The sequence below is a fragment of the Lucilia cuprina genome, chromosome 3, assembly GCF_022045245.1.
Source record: "Lucilia cuprina isolate Lc7/37 chromosome 3, ASM2204524v1, whole genome shotgun sequence".
In the NCBI taxonomy this organism is placed as follows: Eukaryota; Metazoa; Arthropoda; class Insecta; order Diptera; family Calliphoridae; genus Lucilia; species Lucilia cuprina.
The window spans coordinates 41,972,928-41,983,349 of NC_060951.1; the positions used below are offsets into that span (position 1 = coordinate 41,972,928).

At 26.8% G+C, this 10,422-nt stretch overlaps 1 protein-coding gene and 1 long non-coding RNA gene across 3 annotated transcripts in view; one reads left to right on the forward strand and one right to left on the reverse strand.

Moving 5' to 3' along the window:
* Window positions 1–10,422, reverse strand: part of LOC124418689 — a 207,673-nt gene that overhangs the window by 52,604 nt on the left and 144,647 nt on the right. The gene's annotated exons all lie outside the window — the stretch shown is intronic.
* Window positions 1–10,422, forward strand: part of LOC111676053 — a 55,506-nt gene that overhangs the window by 395 nt on the left and 44,689 nt on the right. Inside the window, exon 2 of the mRNA XM_046945687.1 lies at window positions 1,304–1,458. The gene's annotated coding sequence lies outside the window, so the exon portion shown is untranslated. The remainder of the gene's footprint in view (window positions 1–1,303; window positions 1,459–10,422) is intronic.

Consider the following 10,422-nt stretch of genomic DNA (forward strand, 5'->3'; position numbering starts at 1 on the left):
TAATTAATATCTCAGAAAAGTGTCTCTTTTAACAACCCTTTTTCTTAATAGAATTAAAAAAACACCCTGTTTTTAGAAAGAAAAAAAAAAACACTCCTCCCCCCTTAGCAAACCATTTATCATTTGTTCGAAAAAAAATGTCACCCACTTAACTAAAAAAAATTGTAAAACTATTAGGTACACAAACATACAAACTTACACTCCCATATTGTTAACGGCAAAAAAAGAAAAACTACAAAAACAACAACAAACCAGTAAATGTGAGTTTTTTGTCGTTAAACATTCTCCTCATTTTGTCGTTTAAATTGTGCTCTATGTGTGTGACTCTTTTAGTATAAGAAAAAAAAACAACAAACATACACACTCACATACTCTTGCATTTAAACGACATCAGCAGCAGCAATAACAACAACAACGTCGTTATAGTGTCGTGGTCCTTTTATTATTTTTTTTTCTTTCTTGATGTCGTTTGTGTATAAATTTTTTTATGTATCATTCCGTTTTTTCACTCTTTTAAAAAATTCTTATTGCTCTCTCGCTCTTATTACCGGAAAATAATGTAAATGTAGAAGCAGAAGAAGTAGAAAAAAATGTCGTCGTGTGTCATTGGTTGGTAGCTGAAAATAAGCGTCACCCTATACACTGCTACAACAAAAAAATACATACAGTTAAAAAGCAAAAGAAAAAAATATCAAAAGCAGCAATAACAACAAAACAGCACAACCATTTCTGTGTACTTTTTTGTCTCCACATTATCAGAGACATTTAAAAAGGAAAAAAAAATACAAAAGCGCAAAAAAAGAGTCACAAAATTCACAATCAATGTCGTATAGTCGTGTGTTGTTGTTTTCCCATTTAGTAGGTGGATGCTTGTCATATACATATAAACAGATACATAACATTTTATATAGCCGACGGCTTATTTACTTAAACGTAGAACCAACTAAATAATATAAAATATTTAACTAATAACTTATAGTCTATGTGTATGGGTGTGTAAATTGTATATACAATATACAAAAAAATTAGAAATGATAACAAACTACATTCTCAAAACTAAACGCCTCTAAATAACTATTATAAACCCTAGAGGTGTTAAATTTTATTGTTTTTTTAATACATTTAAATTTAAATCATGATGATTTTATTTGTTAAATGTTATCTTTTGATCTAAACTCTTAAGTGCAAATATATTTAATTAAATTAAAATAATTTAGATTAAAAAAAAATATTAAAATAATAATAAATTGCTCATAATTAAAACACAAATATTAATAATTAAAATTTCATTTTAAATTTTTAGATTAACTTTAAAAAAAGTACTTTTTATAAAATTGCAAAATATAAATAAAAACAACTAAATATAGAAAAAATAATAAAAAAAAACAGCTGAAATCATAATTACAACATGCTCAACAACAAAATGTTTTATTTGCGGATTATTCTAACATAAAAAAGGTGAGTTGTAAAAATATTTTTGTAAAACTTTACTGGACTTTATTTATATTTGAAATGAAGTTTTTAATTTTAATTTTTTAAATTCTAAAAACAAAATTTTTGTAATAAAAGTTGTAAAATTTTACTTTTACAAATTTCATATAATTTTAGAATTTTTCAAAACTTTAAAATCGGTTTTTACAATAAATTTTTCAAAATTTGGTAACTTTAAATTTGTATATTTAAATAGAAGTTTTGAGTTCATCTAAAACTTAATTATATCGAATTTTATCGCTATTACTGACTTTCTAAATAAGTCCTTATGTGTAAGTTGCTTTTATCCAATTTCATTGCTATTTTGATGCTTTATAGACACTTATGAGTTTAAATTAATTTCCTGAACGGGGTCTTTTATAAGGAGTAGGGTCAAATGTGGACTGATACTTATAAAAATAGGTAGGGAGATTTCGTCAATTTTTGTGCTTTTAAGCCAGTTATAAGCTTTAAAGTTAATTTCTAAAGAGGACGTTATATATATGTATAAAAAGGAGGGTCAATTATAAATTAATCCTTTTAAATTTAAGCAGAAATATTAAAGTTCCTATAATAATAGTTTGTGTCGAGTTTCACTGCTATATTGGTGTTTTTAAGCTTTAAAATAATTTTCTAAAGGCGACAGCTAGTTCTATTGTGGAATGATATTTATAAACTGAATTCAAAGGTTCCCACATATATTGTTTATCTCGAATTTGATTGCTTTACTGCACTATGCTTCAAAACAAGAATTTTTTTGCGAAATTTTTATGTAGTTCGAAGCTTAAATTGTTGCAAATAAGGCATACGTTTAGGCGAAAATTAACACTTTGGAAACCCATTGACTACCAATTAGAAGATTGATTTAACACATATTGATGAAAAACTAATTTTCCGAATATGGCTAATATGGATTTGTGGACCGATCCCAATTAGATATGGTAGATGGATCTTTGTTTGCATTAAATTTATTCATAATCAACTTCATCACGACATCAATTTGTACAAGAACTAACTCAAAAGTCCTATTCGGGATGTTCACTTAGAGGGACTACGTGAAATAATGGTCTGATTTTAACCATTTGTAATATCTTTCGTTTCTGGGACAATATAAGAGCATATATCAAATTACATTGAATTATCTTCAAAATTTCGATCTGTAGTTTGATTATAGATGGAGCTAAAGAGGATTACAACAACCTACATATATACTTAAGGAACAACAGAAAAAACCCCATTCTACACTCCCCACTAAAGTGGTGATTTGAATTGAACTACAGTATTTTGTATTTTGTTTTGTTTAAATTATATAAGTAGAATCAATTCTGCCTTTATCAAAATTATGTAGAATTTAAGATTCTTTAAAACTTCTGTCATATAAGACCTTATAAAGAGGCACGGTCGAATCTATCTATATTATATTATAATATTAAGTAGAGAAGTTTATGTTCTAAGAAAACTTGCCTTGTCGAATTTTTTGTTATATTGGAATTTTTAAGAAAGTTATGAACCTTAAAGTCATTATCTGAAGGGGACCCAGAGAAACAATCATAGATATGGGCTCATATTCTGCATTTCAATTTGAATCGAAATTTTCTGCTTTTGGCAACTTTGGTATTCTACATTTCAATTCGTCTCTCCTTCATATAAACGAGAACTTACAAAAACACACACAATCGTAAAGCATTGAAATGAAATTGAATTGCTTCTTCTTTTTCTTATGATTCAGAGTTTTGGGAATTTTTTTGAACATTACGTAAATTAATCGAAATGCAGAAAAGAGGTGATTGTCAGTTTTCAGAACATTTGCTGCATAACTTATATTTCTATGATGGTTGGGAAGTTATTCTGCTTTAAAGATACAGACACAAGGACGGGCATGGGTAGATCGTCTTAGAATTTATTAAATGTCGTTCGGTATTCGATGTCTTACAAACGCAATGACAAATCTTTCATACTTTAAAAATTTTGGAAAAAATCTATAACGTCAAATTTTTAAATAATTATTAAGAATGACAAAAGTGCTAAAATTCGGTTCAATTTTAAAGAAAATATATTTTTCTAAATACATATGATTTCTCAAAGTGTATTCTAACTAATTCAGTTATTGAAAACTTGTCTAGGTCAGTAAAATTTTAAAAACTACAAGGGTATCTGTCCCTTATGATAACTATTTTTTAATTGTCATTATTGTTATTGTTCCTTCATTTTTCAAGCCCAGTAGTGCAATCTTTTTAATGTAACCGACAATTATTAAACAAACAACAAATAAAGAATTTATATATTTTTGCACGCGTTTTTACAATTGTTAAACTATAATTAGTTGCCAGTTTAGATGGTCGTTGAAGCGGTCTTTTGGCTGAATGGATGGTTGGTTGAATACTTCATTTGTTGTAATTCTTATTTTGGATGGTTTAGGTTTTTCTTTCGTTGTTTATTTGTTATTTTATTTTTATTGTGCATTTATTATTGTTTGAGTATTTGTGTTTAATGTTATTTATAGTTGCATGCAACATTGCAACTACAATTGCCAATCAAGCATTAAGGCGACGTGTTTGTATTATTAATGATCCTAAAATAAATGTATTTTTTTTGCAAAATATTTATACAACCTCATATTAAAACATCCTATAGATGTCATCTGGTTTATTAATTTTTTTATTATTGAAACATTAAACATTAGTAATAAATATGCGTAACAGTGGTGAGTAATATATATTAAAGAGAATCAAGGATTCTAATTAGATTTTTATGTCTAACTAGTAAGAAGCTAATTCTCATTGTGTACATTTCTAGATAAATGGCAATACTGTTCTAAAACGAACACAATTAAAGCGAAAAGCGTCAATAATTGTATTACTATTTATTTTAAATATTTTATTGTAATTTAAACTATTGACATTTTTAATGTTATAATTTTTTCTAAAATTAAAAGCTTGTTAAACGCCTATCGTTTTAATTGTGGTTTCAATTTTAAAATTAAATATTAAAAAATTTTTAAAACATATATACAAACAATTAATTTGGCAATGTCGTGCATAAACATTCAAAAATGTTCTTAATGTGAACTCAACTATAAAATTTATTTTATAAATAAAGAAAATTAAATAAAACGTTTCTAAAAAAAATGAAAAATTTTAATAAAATTTTAAAGATTCTCATATTTCCAACACACATACACACTGCAAAACACTAACTAACTCAACATTAATGTAAAACGTGCAATACAGTAGTTAAGTGCATTTGAGATCATAATTTAACTCATTAAGAGGTCATAATTTAAAATGTCCCATTTGCAAAGAAAATAAAAAAATTATAAACAAAAGAAAATTTAGACTCTAAGTAGGTTTTTATTTTAACGCGTAATTTAAATAGAAAATTAAAACAAATATTCCATATACTCTCACTCACTCTTTAGCTATATCCAGCCATGGGTGGCCCTATAAATTTTATAATTTTATTAACGTAAATTTATGCATAAATTAAAAAAAAATAATTTTGTTATGTTTTCTTATTCACGCAATCTTTTGAAATAATAATTGAAATTCACAAAAAATTAAATCTCTTCAATACGTTTCAATGTGTCTTGTGTTTGCCCTCCTTTGTTTTTTTGTGTTCTATTAGGAAATTGTTAAAAGGGGGATGAGTTGAGTTGGTTAATGGGGGTCATATGTGGGTACACTGTATTAGTAATTGTAAGTATAAACACTTCTTGTTTCTTTATGAAGTATTTAATTCTGTTTAAATTTAATTGTTTTGCTTATTTGTTGTTTTCTTATTTAGTTATTGTGGTTAATTTTCCATTCAATTTTATTAGGAAGAAGAGACTAAAGGGTGTTCGAATACTAAATGGTATTCGCATTTTAATTGATTATTAAAAACACTAGACTTAAGACTAATAAATATTTCAGACTTTCGTCCAGACTATCGATTATATTATAGATAATAGTCCAGATTATAGTTCAGAATAGAGTCCAGACCATGGACAACAGAGCACTTATTCAGAGTACTTATTTAAAGCCATTCTGTAGACTATATGCTTGACTATAGTTCAGAATATAGACTGCCTTGTAAGTACGACAGACTACTATATAGACTAGACTATAAACTGAACTATAAACTAGAATAAATACTAACAACTAGACTATAGACTAGACTATAGACTAGACTATAGACTAGACTATAGACTAGACTATAGACTAGACTATAGACTAGACTATAGACTAGACTATAGACTAGACTATAGACTAGACTATAGACTAGACTATAGACTAGACTATAGACTAGACTATAGACTAGACTATAGACTAGACTATAGATTAGACTATAGACTAGACTATATACTAGACTATAGACTAGACTATAGACTAGACTATAGACTAGACAATAGACTAGACTATAGACTAGACTATATACTAGACTATAGACTAGACTATATACTAGACTATAGACTAGACTATAGACTATAGGCTAGACTACAGACTAGACTATAAACATGACTATTGAGTAGTCTATAATCAAGACAACAGACTTATAGTATAGTCTGTTCGATTATATGGCTCGATTATAAACTAGACTACAGATCAGAATATAGACTAGATTATAAACTAAACTTTAGACTATAGGCTGGGTTATAGACTAGACTATTTACTGAATTATAAACTATAATATAGTCAAGACTATAGAGTAGACTATACCCCACACTATAGACTAGACTATGGACTATTTATAAAGTAGACTATAGATTAGAATAAATACTATACTAAACTACACTAGACTAAACTTTAGGCTAGTCTTTACACTAAACTTGACGCTACAGATTTGATTACAGAGTTGATTATAGTTTAGATTTTAGGGTAGACTGTAAAATATTTTATAAAATAGGCTAGAATAGTTTATAGCCTGACTATATTCTCTCCTCTAAACTAGACTACACTATAAACTAGTACATTTTTAAACGCTGAACATAATCAATATTTAGCATCTTTTAAATAAACACCTTCTATCTAATAGCCGATTTAATCAACATTATCACTGCTTTAGTTTAGGAACTTAACGTTTTGTTTTATTTAGGAATCCATTTTAATGCAAATTTATTTTGTAGTTTTTTTATGACTTCTATTCTTTAGTGTTTTCATAATAAAATTAAATAAGTAAAAATTATGTTGTTCACAGATCGTTTTGTTTTTTGTGCAAAAAGTATAAAAAATTAAATTAATTTTAATTGAATTAAGTGAAAATTAAGAAAAACTTAACTACTGTTTTGCACGTAAGTGGAAGAGAAGAGGGTGGTTGTCTTTTCAAATCAAATACATATTTTAGTTTATAATAGCATAAGAGAGAATGGATTGGAATTTATAATAAGAAAATAATATTTATTAAAAAAAATATACTATTTTAGTTAACAAAAAATGATTTTGTTTAAATAAACCAAACAAATATTTTGAACTGTATTTATTTTTTTTTATATTTTCCCATATATTGATTGATTATTTAATTAATCATTAAAATTAACAATTGTTTTAATAAATCCCACAATTTTTTTGTGGCAATAATTTTTGTCACGATGAACTTGTAAAAACACAAAACAATTTGTCTTTACATGTTGTGTGTGTGTTTTTTTAAATTTTTTCTGTTGCAACATTGTGTATTGTATTTGTAATTTATTAACATATAATATAAATGTGTATATTTTGTTGTTGTTGTTGTAGAAAAATAACAACAAATTCTGTGTATTTATTTGAGGCAAATAAAATACTACTAGTACAAAAATTACAAGCATCTAATTAATTCATTTACAAATCAACAGCAAACAAGTTTTAATTTGTATTTATTTATGAAAATGTAAATTTTATTAAAAACAAGTATAAATATAGAGGCGAACATAGCCGATCATATGTTGCTCTACTTAGTGAATACATATGTTAAAAATGTTGATTGTTGTTTTTAATAATAAAGTATTTAAATTGTTTTTTTATCTTAATTCTGAAATATTTTTTCTTATTGTTGAAAAAAGAGACTTTCTACAAGAGGGATCTTTGGTTGAGGAAATTTTTTCTTTCTTAACTTTTCGTCATCTTTTATTTTTTATCAAAAATTTTCCGTTTTTCCTCCTGAGGCTATAGGGGACAAGGACAAACATGGTCCCCATTCTTATGTATAAGGTTTGGTATGAGCTCATAGGGTCAAAAGAGGAGCAGTACAGTATTTTGTTCCAAAAAAGTCGATAACTCGACTATCGTCTGTGAAAAAAGTCGACTTTGCAAATAATAGTCGAGAAGTCGAAAAAAATCGAAAACCTGAAAATCGTAGAAAAAAGTCAAAAATTGTCGAAAATTTTAAAAAAAGTGGAAAAGAAGTCAAAATCTTTCAAATAGTCGGAAAAACTCAAAAAAAATTAAAAAAATAGTCGAAAAAAGTCGATATGCCAAAAACTCGGAAAGTTCAAAAAAATTTTAAAATAATAAATTTAAGTCGAAAAGTCAACTTTTAATTAAATGAAAAAAGTAAAAAAATCGACTTTTCATAAAATGCAAAAAAGTCGTAAAGACAAAAAATCGACTTTTAACTCAATGCAATGCAATTTAGACTGTTATATACATACTAGAACATTTAACATAATTATGAGTTCAAACGGCCTATTCTTAGTTCAAACGGCCTATATGGGAACTAATTGCCATAATGAACCGATTTCATAAAATAAAATTGAAAATTGTGACCTATGACCTGTAGCTTTACATAGAAACACACAGACTGACGGATAGTCGGATATAGTTATATCTACTCAGGAAGTGGTTCAGAGCCTATTTGTATATATGCTTTTTGTTTGTTATAAACATCAGCACAATCCTATAATACCCTCCTCAACATAGTGGTGTAGGGTATACAAATTACATTTAAATCGAAATGTTGATGATGTATTTAATGTGGGAATATTAAATTATACTTGACGTTGAGTTAATGACATTTTTTTTAAAGTTAACCGAATAGAAAATAACACATATGTGACGATCACTGTTATAGTAAAAAAGAAATTGAATTTAAACTAGTACAGTGTCTGGTTTCTAGGGGTTAAAGGAGTGTAGAGAACTTTCTAGCTGAAGATTTGTGTATGAAGAAACCTTTAACTCAATTAAATTATTTTACAACTGGTTGCAGCAGTAACATTTAGGAACTTCTTTCTCTTTCTTATATCCCAGCAAAAAAGAACTTCCAAAGAAGCTAAAAAGAAGTAGAATTCACTCCATGGAATCACTGAAAAAGGTCTGAAGAAGTGATGATTTGAACACATGCATATCATATGAGAGATGTTCTTTTTATTGATTCCAAAGTCACTACATCTGAAGCCATTCTCAGGAAGTAATTTTTATGTTCTTTTTTTTGGAAGTTATTAGGAAGTGAAATTGTAGTATAATAGAATAAAACATTTTCAGTAAAAAAAACCTTCAATTTAAAAAAAAATTTCATTATTTTCGCTTCTTTGGAATTCTTGCAAATTTTCTGCAGAAATTTTACAAGACAATTTTTTTTTAAATAAAATCTTGAAGAAAAATCATGGGAATTACTAAGAACTGTTAATGACTTTCTTTTATCTCTTTAAAATATTTTGCTTTTAAATAATCTACTCTCTAAAACATTAATAAAAAAACATGTCACAAATTAGTGTTTTCTTACGAAATTTTATTGGTGAGAAAATTACCCAAAAACACTTTTTAATTTTAACAAAAAAACAAGTTAAAAAACACTTTTTTCTTTGTTTTAAAACAAACTGTTACAGTTTTAATGATTATTGTTTTTTCTTAAGTCCAAAAAACCCCCCACTTTTAAAAATCATTTAGAGAGTAAAAAAAGAGACAGTAATTTTTTAACTGTCAAAAAAAAGTTATGAAAAAATATGAAATGTCTAAGATTTAATTATGGTTTAGTTTGTGAGTGTGTTTATGTTTATGTTCATATATTTTAATAGATTTTCGGTTTTAGTTTAAACAACTAATTATGTAGATTTTAAAGTTGTCTGCTTATTCATCCATCCATTTATTTATTCATATCCATATTTTGTCAGTATGAGTAAATGGAAAAAATTAGTGAAATTGTGGAAAAAATCTAGAGCATTTAAGATACAATTAAAGTGAAATAAAGATAAATGTGTAATATAGGGATCCATTAAGTTAAATTTTTAAGTGGTGGTATAAAATTGAATTTTAGTTGGTTTCTATGTGGTTAGTCCAATTGTAAAGAGTTTGTTGTGGATGTTTTTTTTTTTTTTTTTGAAATTAAATTAAAAACACTTAAGAGCTATAGTTGTACCTATTTGTATTCGAGAAAAAGTTTCGCTTCTAAAATTACTTAAAAATATTGATTACTTTTGTAGATACATATATGATTTTATTCACCCCTATTCTGCATTTCGATTTCGTTTTCTCATTCAGTTACGCAACGATCGAAAATTGGTATTCCAACAAAAAACGGAATCGTAAAGATGTAATTCCATTTTATTTCAATTTAGTGAGTTTAAATGAAACTAATTATGACATTTTTTCGATTTTGGTACTTTTTCCCCCTTGAAATAGTGAAAGATTTGATTCTTAAAAATATTGCTGTGTTAGCCCTTATAAGAATTTGTATATTTGACAATAAATCCTGTAGTTCAGCGGGACAGTACCGAACTAACCACTTAACATAACACTTATGGTAGCCTCGAGCCACCCGAGTGTCCAGATGACCAACCATTTTACAACATGGATGTGTAAATGTCTACAAATTGAATTACAATGTCTACATTCTGAAAACAATTTTTAAGTGCCCCCTCACTCGTTAACCTTGTGTACGCAAAGTGACGACTGTCTTCGCCTTCTTTGCTGAAGAATAACTTAACATATACATTGGTAAAAAAAGAAATTTACACACCTTGCACCGAATTGATACCAAAGTGTTTATAATTTGTTTTAATAA